At 40.5% G+C, this 14,124-nt stretch overlaps 1 protein-coding gene across 1 annotated transcript in view; it reads right to left on the minus strand.

Annotated features, from left to right (window-relative positions):
* Window positions 1–13,164, minus strand: part of LOC119660589 (neuronal PAS domain-containing protein 4B) — a 402,201-nt gene extending 389,037 nt beyond the window's left edge. Inside the window, exon 1 of the mRNA XM_038069258.1 lies at window positions 12,413–13,164. The gene's annotated coding sequence lies outside the window, so the exon portion shown is untranslated. The remainder of the gene's footprint in view (window positions 1–12,412) is intronic.
* Window positions 13,165–14,124: the final 960 nt, after the last annotated feature.

Consider the following 14,124-nt stretch of genomic DNA (forward strand, 5'->3'; position numbering starts at 1 on the left):
CGGCCGAAACAACGGTGGCTTGATACGCTGGTTGGGGATTTAAAAGTCTCGCAATTGCATCCAGGATCACGACGAGTCAAGGCTGAAGAAAAAGAAGACATTTGGTATCTCACACTTTTCAATTTAGTGTGATATTGATGATTAATATTTTGAGTTGAAGTAAATTTACACGCAAGACTTTTATGACTGTAGGATAAACTTAATGGGGTGTCTAGCCAATTTCACAAAAACCTAATAATATTTATAATAATAATATATTTTTCGGCTAGGTTGTTTCTGAGAATAGGTCTGTTAAAGAAATGATCACTATTTAGCCTCCGCACTTCCAGCCTTTCCAACACATGTCAGAACTAAAAATTAGGAAAATACTAACCGATACCTTTCATTTTATACCGCAAATGACAAAAAATTGTCACCCCCCTTTGTATGTGTGCAAATCAGCACAGAAAGATGGAACTCACTGCATGTGTGGGCGTTCACAGTTGCCATCTTTGCAGCAAATGTCGGGTCAATGGGTGTAGTCGTTTCTGAGAAAACTCCATGTGACAGACAGATAAATAGAGGAATGGACAGACGAACAGATGAACAGAAATTGAACCGATTTTAATAAGGTTTTCTCTTACAAACATAGTAAGGTTTTATTTTACAAATCAACCCTTAAAAATAGGTCTCAGCAGTATCAGTATTTACTTTGTTGCCGTTAAGGAAAGTGGAGAAAGTCCTATATTGTAGACAAAAGGGGTTTAAGCCAAAAAAGAATATGTCTTGAATACTCCTCAAAAATTCCCTTCAATTTTTTAATCTTAATTTTTTAATCTTTTAATCTTAATTCAAATCAAATTATAAGTACATAATGATTGTGATCATAACTCAAAGTGATGCATCACGACGGTGAATAATTAAAATAATTACATGGAAAGTTCTCAGAAGTTTCTAAAACACTTTCAATTCAGTTACGTAATCCAGTGAAACAAATCCACATCCACAGAACTGAAAAATATCTAGTCCGCTATTACTGACATTTTTTGTTTGGGTTAAACCTAGACTCTGTGGCAAGAATTAAAACAAAGAGACATACATAATTTGAATTTGTGTTGTTCAACCAAAAAAATCTGGAGACGATTAGAAGGGCTTATACGAGGGGGGACCCATAAGTTCCGGAAATTACGCTGTGGTGGAGAGGGATAGAGGGGGAACCTATTGTTTGACCACATGTCCGTTAGACTGCTTATGGGGATGCTGCCTTAAGTAAAACCACAGTTTACGATTGGTTTTCACGTTTTAAAATTGGAGAAATGTCTACTGGAGACCAACGCCCCTCAACGTCAAGAACTGATGAAAACGTCGACAAAATCAATGACCTCGTTCGTGAAGACCGTCGCCGAACCATTGATCAACTCTGTGAGATGTCGAGAATGTCATGGAGTTCAATTCAGAGAATTTTATCCGAAGATTTACACATGAGAAGGGTTGCAGCCAGATTCGTCCCGCGCCTTCTCACAGACAAGCAAAGGGACGTCGGCTTCAGGCATGTTTTGAGCTTCAAAATCAGGACGAAGAGGACCCTGCATTTTTTTCCAAAGTGATGAATCGTGGTGTTTTGAATACGACCACGAAATAAAGCAGCAAATAAAGCAGTGGAAGACAGCTTGGTCTCCTTGTCACAAAGAAGCTCGTCATGTGAAGTCAAACATCAAGACAATGCTCGTTTGTTTCTTCGATTGCAGAGGTGTTGGGCACGCGGAGTTCGTTCCCCCGGGTCAAACTGTCAACCAGAACTTCTACTTGGAGGTTTTGAAAAGATTGAGCGAGAGTATCCGGAAGAAAAGGGCAGATCTTTGGCGCACAGGCGACTGGTTTTTCCAGCATGACAACGCGCTGGCCCACACCGCCCTTTCCGTGAAGCAATTTTTGACCAAAAACGTCATGACCCCATACTCACCGGGTCTAGCCTCCTGTGGCTTCTTTTTGTTCCCCAGACTCAAAAGGAATATGAAAGGAAAGCGTTTTGTACTGTGGAGGAGGTGATACAAAAATCGCTGAAAGGCTTAAAGGACATCCCGATGAGTGAATTTAAAAAATGTTTTGAACAATGGAAGAATCGTTTGGAGAAGTGAGTTGTAGTCAAAGGCGAATACTTTGAAGGTTATCAAAATTTGGTTTAAAAATATTGAGAAATAAAGAAGTTATGACGAAATTCCCGTTTTTTTTTTGGATCCCCCCTCGTACATAGATGCTGCTTGTCGAATTAAAACTAGAAAAAAAACCGGCTAGAAATTGTGTCAAGATAATGGCAACGAATGTGATAGGTAGTCTTCCTATCGCCAACCAGCCGAAATAATTCGCTTTCTAACACGCAAAACTCGTCGTATCCAGTCTTAACTATGTATCAAGAAGAGGTTAAAAAAATTCGCCAAAAACGGCCTAGGGTTAATATCCAAGATTGTAATTCATCATGAATTACAAAGTAGAAGGAGAAACGCAAACTAAGTTAGGGTCACTTGTTTTCAACCTTGGGAATTTTCTACAAAAGGGGATCCTTTTTGACATCACAATACTCAATTTATTCCAATATTAGCCTTTTGCACTTAAACATATGTGTAGGCGTTTCAAAATTTTAAACTGAGATTGTCGATATCGAATGATTTCGCCCATATCTGAATCTAATCTAAAAAGCTAAATCTAATATTTGACCATTAATTTGTAGACCAGTAACTTACAGTTCACATGCGATCTTTTTGAAACACCCAAAAAAAGTTTTGCAACCTAAGTGATTTAAGAGATTAAGAGATTTTTCCCCTCTATATGCCACTTTCAGGTGGACCTTTCTTCGCTTTCACTATTAATCACGCACACCCTGCGTGAGTATCAGTTTCTCTGACGAGTTCAACACACGCACAATGGGGGAGCACACACGAAAATTTGCTCAGATTGGGAGGATGATCTTCGATTCACTTCTGTACTTAGTGTAAATGCTATTAACGTGTTTCATATTTTCTTTCGGCAAAGTGAAAGTCGTTTGTACAAATTTCAACTGATTTTATTTCATTCTGCAGTTCGGCAGGCGGTTTTCTACCCTTTCATTTAAAGATAGCATGTGTGCTAAACATTGCATTGCGATCACTAGCCTGTCAACAGCAAAATACGATGTATGTATAATGATACAAAATAGGCACTAGGGCACTCTCCTGAGGCATGCCTACTCTGATCTTATGGTGTTTAGCAAAAGCGTCAAGTACTAAATTTGTGATAAGAATTGAAGCGCAAACATTTCATTTTCCGAGAGCGTCGCTTTTCTCCAATGCTATTTGGTCAAGTAGTTCTATGGTATTCTTTTGTTCGTTTGTGGACCCTTCTTACTATCATTTTGTGTATTATTTTTCCAACCCTTTGGAAAGTATAAGATTTTCCCATTTCACATTAAAAAGGAGACAAAACATTTTCAATGCTTTAGCTGACTTCTGTATTAAAAGAGGACTAATGGCTAAACCCCAACCAAATTGATAAGACTGGCTGGCCTGACCCTGACCGATGTGCGAGACCAAATAAAAACAGCAGGATCTCTCTCGATACCATTCACCATGAACAACGGCCTAAGTTAGGAGGATGCTCTATGATGTACCCTCTTTGACCTCGGTAACAACGTAAGCAAAAAACCGAAGCACAAATAGCACTAATCAAATGGACGCCAGACAGCTATTATGGAAATCGAATTAGTGGACCTCTGGGCAAACCGAGATTTGTGGAATTAGTCACTATGACAGGCCTAGGGCGGATACCGATTTTTACACCATTGATGATGATGAGTGACTAAACCGTATCCTAAACTTATCATTTTAACTATTATTTTCACTGGCAAATACCCCTGGGATTTTCCCAATCAATTCAGGAGACCTTCTTCGAAAATTTACGAATTCATGAAGTGATCCCGTCTGAGTGCCCTTTTTAAATCGTCTCGGCTATCAATGCACTCAAATGAAACAAAGCGACTAGGCTTGACGGTCTCGCCGAAGAATTATTCGTCCCTGTTACTTTCACTCGTACGGAAACTCTGGTCATCGGAGACTTTTCCTAAAGAGTGCAATAAGGGAATGATCGTTCCAAAGAACGGCACCCATTTTGAGTGTGACAATTGGGGGTCTGCGTGCTATTTGCCGTCGCAAAGATAATAGCTAAAATAATCCTGAAATACAACGAAGAACATCTCGAAAGCTTGATCGACAGAGAGCAGGCTGATTTCCGCTTTGGATCTTCCTGCATTGACCACGTCAACACCCTACCGATCTTTTTAGAAAAGTACGTGACGTTTAAATATTTGCTTCACTTATCCTTCATTTATTTCGGGAAAACTTTCAATGGCTTGTACGAAAAGTGTATCTGGAGTGCTCCACGCAAGAGGGGAATTCCAGAGAAATTAGTAGCTAGTATCAGAATAGCATATTATGGTGCAAAATGTCACGAATCCGCCAGGGCTGCATCTGTCACCGATTTTCATTATTTTTATTTTGTTATCTGCGACGTTCTTCATGCTGGTTTTGCCGGAGGACAAGGAAGGGGGTCAATGGATGATGACATCTTTCCACAAACCCCGCAACTACGCTGATGGCATCTGTTTGTTTTCTCACTCTGTCATGGCCTTTGGCCAAATGGCTCTGAATTTAGAAAGGGAAGCAATTAGAGTAGAACTGAAGGTAAACACCAACAAAATCAAGATTCTCAGTCTGACGTATCATCGCAGAGCATTTTGGGTATAGCGTGGTTTCTGTGGACGGTGACAACTAGATGTCGCTCAACGCCTTAACAGTGCTAGATACGCTTTTGCTGCCTTGTTTAAAATCTGGAAATGCAAGATCAAGTTGATACTGTTCCGATATGCTTTTGGTGTTGTTATATAGAAGTAGCACATGGAAAATGAACCCGCTTCCCGCTCCAAGCCTTCGTCAACAGTTGCCCCCGTGGTATTATCAGAGTACGCCAGTCGGATACTATTTCAAACCAGGAACTTTGTCAGCGCACAAGCCGGTCACCTTTACGCGATGTGATCGGCAGGCGAAAGTAGCAGTGGATAAGTCACACATTAAAGAGGGGCAACAATTCCATTGCTAGCTACGCCATGCAGTACGACCCACTTTTCCAGGACGACCCAAAAGCCATTGGTGCAGAATAGTCGAGGAGGAGTGCGGGCATCTTCTGAAATAATAGGACGAGCTGAAGGGTATTTCAGCAAATCCTGAGCGATGGGGCATGAGTTTAGTTAACATTCTATAAACGATAAGGGGTGAATGGCAACCAGATATGTATATAAAGCGCCCCAAAATCCCCCAAAGGTTATCTTGAGATTGTTCCAAGTTCGGAGAGGTCAATATGATTGTCATCTCCCTCGTTTTTTTTGGCCAAAGGCTTTAAAATTGTCGATTGGGAAACTTTGAAGGTCACTTGAGCAGAACTTGAGCTTTTGATGAAGCTGGTAGCTCTAGAAACGAATTTCAGTAAAATTTCATTAAAAAACTCATCTCACTTAATAATGTTTAACATGTTTACCAATTCTATATCCTGCGATGTCCATATCCTCTTGGTGTATTTGCCAATTTACGAATTTGACCATCATCCTGTTTTGTGAAAAGACGAAAGAATTCTCTGTCTGATGTTGTCCGTGACAAAAAATTGTAGGCGCTCTTGACATAAAAATTCCGTTTTCGCTCTTTATCGTGTAGTCGCTTTAGCGTCCAGCACTCTAAGAGATAACGTCAAGGAATGAAATTCGGAAGCGCTCAAGTCAGGTTCCTTTGTAAAACCCACCAGAGAGTCTTCACTAGCTCTGTATCCTTCGGAGTTCACTGTACTCGCAGCATCAGTTCCCTCATGTCGGGATAGTGCTCGCGAAACGCCTGAATAGCCGCTCCCAGAAATTAATATTCTGTAGTCTACCTGAGCGCCTCTTTCCATTACTGCTGCTAATAATCTATATACCAGCCTGCTCATATATAGCCCAACATAGCTTACGATGTAACGTCGTAACTGGGTTGGCTGATGAGGACCGTGAAGTGATAGAGCTTGATGATTTTACAAGCTAAACGTCGGACACTTTAGTTTTCACATTACCAAATCTATCAGCTTGGAAGGTCCTCTCTTTAGCAGACTTATATTCTCATTGTCTTACAGATAATGGCTCCAGAACAGGAAATGCCGAATTACTCATAATGGTGAGGAATGAAGTGATGTCATTATTTTGAAAAATCATATCAGCAGGGCTGTAAAGCGTCAACAGTTTGACCGTTAGGTATGGGCGTATGTATGTCCTGCCCGTGTGTTCAAAGATTAAACATTACAACATCAATGTATGCCATAAGCTGGCAGCTAACATTCATCCAAATAAAGGCGGGGAAGCTGTGTCTAATTCATACGCTCAAGTTAGGAATAGAATAGAGGAGTAATAATAATGTAGGCCTAAATATTATACGGAAATTATAAATGGCAAAATATCGGATTTTCTAAAGCTTGAATATCCAAAATGTGTAGTGAAATTAAATTAGAAGCATCCTTTTCTTGAGAAGCTCAAGGTGGAGCCGATCCTCAGAACCTATCAACTTGTCCGAGGTTTGCCCTCAAAACATTTACGCGCCGCGTCTCTTTCTCAAATCTCTTTCGTTTATTGTGTCTTTTTTGTACTTCCAGAATCTTCTAACGTTATCATTTCTCTCTTTCTTCCTATGTGTTGATTTCAACCTTGATTGAAATCGGAACTATCTCAACCCCGACATAAAGTTGAGGTTGTTTTTCGCCAATGGCCTCTCTATGTATATGGGGTCGCATCAATTCATGTCTGTGTTTCGTCGATACCCGTGGACATGCTAATGAGTGGATAAGTCACACATTGAAGAATAGACAACTTCATTGCATGACCCTAGTTGATAAAATGAAATATATTGTGGGAAACCACCAGCAACTTCGGCCCGGGACGAACCACCCACCACGATTATACAAAATACCTTTCTCTTCATAAAAGTACACTTGTAAAAGGGTACTTGACTGACTCTAATGACTACAGAAAATTGTTCCAAGAAATATGATCTCTGAACTTTCCGCTAAAAATAGCAGCCAATAAAAACTAGTTGAGAATCGGAGCCGTATTTCACATAAGCCGGAAAAGAAACAGCATCTTACAGCGGGTACCGCCAATAAAAAAGTATATAATATGTCCAATAATATCAGCATAGAAGAAGAAAACTTCACTAACAGTGCAAAGGCAAAGATAAAGGGCTGGACTAAATTGGGTAAAAACTATATTTCATTGAAACATATTTTTCTAATCTACTCGAAAACATCAACCAGGAACATTTTTTCTGCAGAAATATAGGTAGGACCAGTAAACCAGCCCAGCCGAAAATTAGGCCGGAAAACCCGGGCCAAAGATGAAAATTATGCGGGCCCTCCATTCATCCTTTTTTCATTAAAAATGTCCGTTCCGGCCCCCAAGAAAACTCTGAGCTACTTGAAAAAATATTGCGTGGAATTATCAAACGATGGGAAAAATCAATTTCTTAGACATACTTCGTCCGCTGCCTCCACTAGTTAGATACCTCCGTGTGAATGAAATCAAGATGATAATCAGAGAAGAAGCCAATGAAAATTCCAAGAACAAATGATGTAACTGGAAGGATGCTAGAAGAGATACTAACAAAAGGATTTTGATAATTCACATACATTTTCATTGCTACCGTAAAGTCTACTCACTTCACTGACAAATGTAAAATAACAGAGTTAATACCCATATGACGTGAAATTAGACAGAACTGAAACTTCCTATCTGTGCTGTTCAGAATCCTCAGAAAGCTGCTAGAAAAATACCTGTTATTGTGTCTTTGCGACAGAACTTTTATTCCACGTCAAAGATTCTCTTTCCGTCAAAAGCTTGCCACGGCAGAATATGTCCATCGATTAGGCTAGCGAACATAGCATAAAAGGCAGTTTAGTGGTTCACTCCCGAGTATAGGGCATTCACACAGTCTCTGATAAGATTGTAATTCAGTTTCATTGTCATCAGACTTAATGCTGTGTAAGTGAAAAGTTCACAGTAACGAGCCAAACACAATATAAACATAGATATCCACAACGACTCGAACCAGAGCAACGAGATTGAGAGGCTGGCGCTCTGCCCTCTCAAACATCGCGCCGTTAAAAAAGGCTTTAGATACAATGCAACACTAGGGCGCTTTCTCATCAGAGGGTCGGGGGCGGCTCATATTAATTACCTTGAACACATGAGTAAATCCTACCATATTAGTCTAGAAAGTATCATTTTACACGATGATAATACCATCGCAGTCTGCAATTATACTCAGGTATTTCATATGAGTCCTTTGATTGCTTTACAATGACTCCTGAATTCATCAGTATCAAATTCTTCATTCGTATCAAAGCTAAAAATATTTCCTTAAAAATGGAAAATGAAAAGTTACGAAGGAAAATGCCGTAACCTTAAGGTCTAGGAAAGTTAGTTGCTTGTCTGGGGTTAAGACTAGCATGTAAGCCTCCTCTAAAACAGGCCCCACGACGTCCAGGAGCTGGCTGCAGTTGTTTGTTCAAAACCTGTGACGCTCACTTCAGCAGATTCGCGTAGCCAGCGAATGAAGTAGACTGAGGAAATGAACTCCTTCATCGCTCCTACTACGAAATAATGACGGGGGCGGGTACAACATCTTACCGCCCCTTATTGCACCAGAGATTCGTCAAGCGTTCCCATTTGCGCACGTGACTGTGGAGCGAGTCTCAGACCAGTACCGCTTTATTACTAGCAGCGATACAATCCCGCTCATCATCAGGGAACGTGTTCGACTTGAGGTATTCGCGGAAACTGGTGACCAAGATTCAATGGGGACAGACGCGACAGCATCAACAACACCACGCCGCCCTGTAGGCAATAGTTTCAGTACTCGCCGAAGCACTATTTTCCACCGTCCAGCAGGAGTCAAGATTGAAGTTCCAGACGAATTCCAAAGACCGTCTATAGAGTTCTCGCTAATGAATCCTTTGCATAGGCCAAGTATTCCCAGGTTCAATGCATCTCCACTAACTCCGAGAATTCCATCTCAAATCAATGATGAGATTGTATGTTGCATGCTGATATGTTACTGCTTACTGCTACTTCATTATTGGTTTGAGTGACCGAAGAGATATACCATGAAAAATTTGTCTAGAACATCGGCAGGACTCACTAAGGCAGAACAATCCTAGACTGATTCAGATCAGCACTGGAAATACCAGCAGACGGAGGAGAAATAAAATGCAAAGGGTCTACAGGAACTATGCCATTCCCAGTGAAACACCCGTAGTTGCAATTCTGGACACACTCAAGCAGAAACTTTCTGTCATATGCAGTCGGTTACGACTGTATGGCGAAAGTCACTCCAGACGTGTCCAGAATGCAACATACGCAAGGAACCAGCGGAGTTTTTTTAGATCTCTCAACGAATTCCAGCAGAACGTTCAGACAATTATTACCTACCTTGTCCCTAAAAAAGACACGGTGCAGGACGCCGCAGGCACAAGATTGATTACTTGCTTACCAACCCTCTTCAAATTCATTACGTCCATTATTAGTGGAAGGGTCAATGCGCACCTCGAGACCAACAACATTCTGTCCAAGGAGTTGAAAGGCTGCCGAGTCGGTTCAAGGTGCTGCAAACAGCAACTCATTACCGACTAGATAATTGTAGGACAAGCAACTAGAGGCCAAAGAAACCTCCTTAGTTACTATATCGATTATGCCAAGGCTTTCGACAGGGTCCCGCATACCTGGCTAATCAATATCCTACATTTATATCGCATGGATCCAAAACTAACAAAGTTTTTGGCGACAGCCATGGAAGGGTGGCATACCAACTTATCAGTGCGTTCAGTGAATGAACCGCGGTAAATCTCCTTTCACTATCATATTATCAAAATTTTTTTGGTTTGGCATTTATAGAAGTCGGAACTCGAAAGCTTCAAGCTTGAAGTATGAAAGGTTTTGTGGATATTTATGTAAAGATATTTCTGTGCACGATAGTTCTACATTGACAAAGCCAATCGCAAGACATAACGCCAAAATCTTACAGAGGGGCATCTTGTGATTTTTTTCAAATTTTAATTACTAAAAATAACCTCTTAATATAAGTGACCCTTACTCCCCCAGTGTGCACCTAGTGTCTAAACTCTGACTAGGAAAGTACTAATTGAGTGAGACGTTCCAATTGATATTCCGCATGGCTATATTTGATAAAAAGAAATCTAACACCCGCCTTTCCATGTAGGGGATCCCCACTCCCTTAATTTCAAGATAGAATGTTCGCAGTGCCAACTTCCTCAACAAATTTCATGTCAGTGGGTGTTATAGTTTCTAAGAAAAAACGTGTAATAGACAGACAGGGCAGATAGGCAGACAGTAAATCGACTCCAATAAGCTTTTGTTTTCCACAAAACCTTAAAATGGTACAGCATTTATAAAAAAATTGCTACTTTGCAGGTTTCCTTCAATTTCTACTTTATAAAACTAGGGATTCCTTTACCTATATATATGTTGAAAGGACCTTTTTTATATGAAGCCACCTTACTAAATACAAAAAAAATGACTTGAATTATTGCATTAATTTAGACTTTATTCAATCTAAAAATAAAAGAATCCGGTATGACGAAAAATCTCTCTCTCTCTCTCTCTATCTTTTTGTGTATTTAGATAAATCCCTAATTATCTTAAAGATAGTACAACAGCAATTGGGAACATAATTGTTCGACCGCAGCAAATGTTACCACCTGCAAACTGATAGATACAGCTCTCCCTTTGTTATCGAAGCTAAGGTGCTCTTTCTTGCCATTAAGGTAACTACTTAATCAGAATCATACTTCATACCGAAAGGGGCAGTTTTTGATTTGATCGATATTCAATCTTAGGCAAAAGTCAGTGAGATCTGGACATATTTCCAACCCTGTGGTGAGAACAAAAGTTATGAATAGTTGCAAACTCATCGGTCGTGTCAAGCAAAAACTGTTCAACTCGAAACGCCTCATCATAAGGTCAAAGCTTCTAGTGCATAAGGCAGCGATCCTGCCAGCCCTCATGAATTTCCCGGAGGTTTGGGCTCTTGGAATAAAATGGCTAGAATCCGCCGAAAAAGAGGATGGACGATTTCATTGCCGGTTTGGTTGTGGATAAAATCCAGTTTAATGGGCTGCATGAAACTGAATGATCCAACCCGGAAAGTCTGTATAGACAAAATCTAAGGTGGAAAAACAATATCAGCAGCAGCCAATTACTAAAAATTATAATAATATACTATTATTAACTTTATTTGAAAGGATATCGATATGGAAGGTATTTTGGAGCCTAGCCAACATATAGTGGCAGCCTCTTGATTTTTTTCAGATTTTTCGGTTGAGCAGCTTCTGAGAATGGACCCGTTAAATAAATCATAATTTTCGATCCTCAGAATTCCCCGCCTTTGCAACAAATTTCAAAACTAAGACCAGTTTCGGAAAGCACTAACTGAGACCTTTCATATAATGCGCCACATGACTATATTTGGTGAAAAAAAATGTACACCCCCTTTTGGTTGTATGGAGACCTCCCCTTAAATGAGACGTAAAAGGATGTAACTCACTGTATGCATGAGCGTTCACAGTGCCAACTTTTCCACCAAATTTGGTGTCAACGTGTAGTAGTCAATCTCCGAGTAAAATGCCTGTGACGGACAGACTTACAGACGACAGACAGGCAGTAGTGTATCGATTTGGGCGTGATGATTCGCCATATTGCCCTAAGTGCCCAAATATTGCAGAGGACGCAGAACACGTCTTTTTTCATTGCCCCAGATTCGAAGCCCAAAGGGCTACATTAGAAGCTACAACCGGGAAGTACTTTACACCCGAAAATATAATGGAACTTATGGTGAAAGCAAAGGAGATATGGACCGAAGTCGAAAAAATGATTGCAGCCATCGGAAAGAAGCTTAGGCAGGAAGAAGTCATCCGAAAGAATGAAAGTGAGAGAAATAGGAATGTTAACATGATCGCAGAATAAATTCTGATCCAGCCCCGCGAAGTAGTACCAAATGAGAGTCCCGCGGGGAAAGTGTGGCAGGAGCCTGCGGTAGCTTTTCAAGCTTTCCACCTTCCATCGGCAAAAAAGACAGACAGACAGTAAACCGATTTGAATAAGGTTTTGTTTTACAGAAAACCTTAAAAAATGATTCACAGTACATCAAACTTTCCAGTATTCCAGAAAAAACACGTCATCCAACTGTTTAGAGCATTGAGTCCCCCATAAATAACACTACAACAATAAGGAAACTTGCTCTGATGCAATTCTGAGACTGTGGTCTATTTTTATAATAAAAATTAACCGGGTAAAATGTAATAAATTCAATAAGTTACGAACCTCATTCAATAATGATTTATTAATCCATTCCGTGAGAAATCAGTATCGGAGCAAACACTTCATTCAAGCACAATACGATTGAGTAATCTCTTCAAAACAACCCCAAACAAATATTGTATTTCATCGCACATCAAACAATGCTTTTTTCTAAACAATACATTTCATTATCGAAAACAATCACAACTTTCTCCATTCATTAGATACCGAAATCTGTACGCAGTCTCGCACTTGGATCTACTAAAATCGTTACTATTGTATGGATTATTGGGAAATGATTAATTAATCTTACAGCGGTCACACCCACAACATCGAGACCACCTAGTACATGCAACATTTACGGAATGTATCGGAGAGATGAGGTGTCCGCATTTCTGTAATCATCAGTTATGCAATATGGTCACTAACGTATTTTATATACGACGGGTACTAAGGTTCGAGCCAAGATACATCTAACAAATAATGCGCGGGAAAACTCATCTGGAAAACTTGTAACCAGATCAAGGGACCACTTCACATTTCAAAAAATGTGCAAAATTTCACAAAAGAACACTAACAAACGCTGTCCGACCGTTTTCCCAAGCCCATTTCCTCAAGGATTTTTTCTTACAAAAATTTAGTCCAGTCATTCCTTGGGCCGATTTCCGTATACGGAAGAGCGAAAATCAAAAGAAAAGGCGCGATCGCATCGTCTATCAAACACGGAATTTCACTAGCGACGCGGATCCTCCTCACTCGCTAACTCGACGCGCATGTTAATCCGCAGCGATCTTAAAGAACACTAAAGTATCTTACCGGTAAAGGTAAATTTTCTCAAGGTGTAAGCGGCCCGGGCTCCGATCCCATCCATGCATCATACGTACGCTCGTATACATTCAAGCGTCGGGGCTCGGGTGTTTTTGCTTGTTGTTGGCTCACCTCCGGTTGGAGTTGTCCGCTGATTCGGGGGGATACCTGCCCAAGATCGCCCAATCGATCGCCACCGCATCGTGTGCACACACTCTTTACAGCCTCTAAGCTTGGGCATCTTCTGGCTATAAGTTGGCTGGAAAATAGTCGGACATTTCACCCGGCGGCTAAGGTAGAGCCATGTGGAAGGTAGTGAGTGGCTGTAACTTACTGGAAGATGAATTTTGGCGCCAAGTTGGATGAGATGCTCTTTAAAACTTAAACTCAGAAAAGGATCTCCCACCACAAGCATATTTCAAGAAAAGGAAAGGACCTCCTAATCATTTTGGGGAGTTTTGGTACTCCAAAGATTTTTCCAATTTCGAAGGGTGCATTAGTAACTTAAACCTGGAGAAGCCAAATTTCTGCCAAAACTGCTCTGCTTCGGAGGAATAAAATTAGCAAACTTGATGGACTTAAAACTGCAAACTGGAGGTGGAAAATATATGAGCAGCTATCTACCTAATCTACTTGACCGTAATATCCTAGGGTACCCAAAAGAAACTGAACTACCTTCTAAATGGAGCATTTTTCGGAGTAGTGGGTGCTTCTTCTTTCTTCTTTGTCTTTAGCCTTTGTCCCGTCCACAAGCGGAGTTAGCTTGTCATGATCGGTTTCGTCCCTTTATTCTATCGGAGGTGTTAAATTATATTTAACGAATATCAATCCAGCCAATTGTGCTCCTGAAGGAATAAACTCTAAGGAGCTCGCAGGGCACCCACTATGGTGGAATGGTTCTCAATGCCTCAGGGACGCATTGCTGAAGA

This window comes from Hermetia illucens, chromosome 6 (assembly GCF_905115235.1).
Source record: "Hermetia illucens chromosome 6, iHerIll2.2.curated.20191125, whole genome shotgun sequence".
Classification (NCBI taxonomy): Eukaryota; Metazoa; Arthropoda; class Insecta; order Diptera; family Stratiomyidae; genus Hermetia; species Hermetia illucens.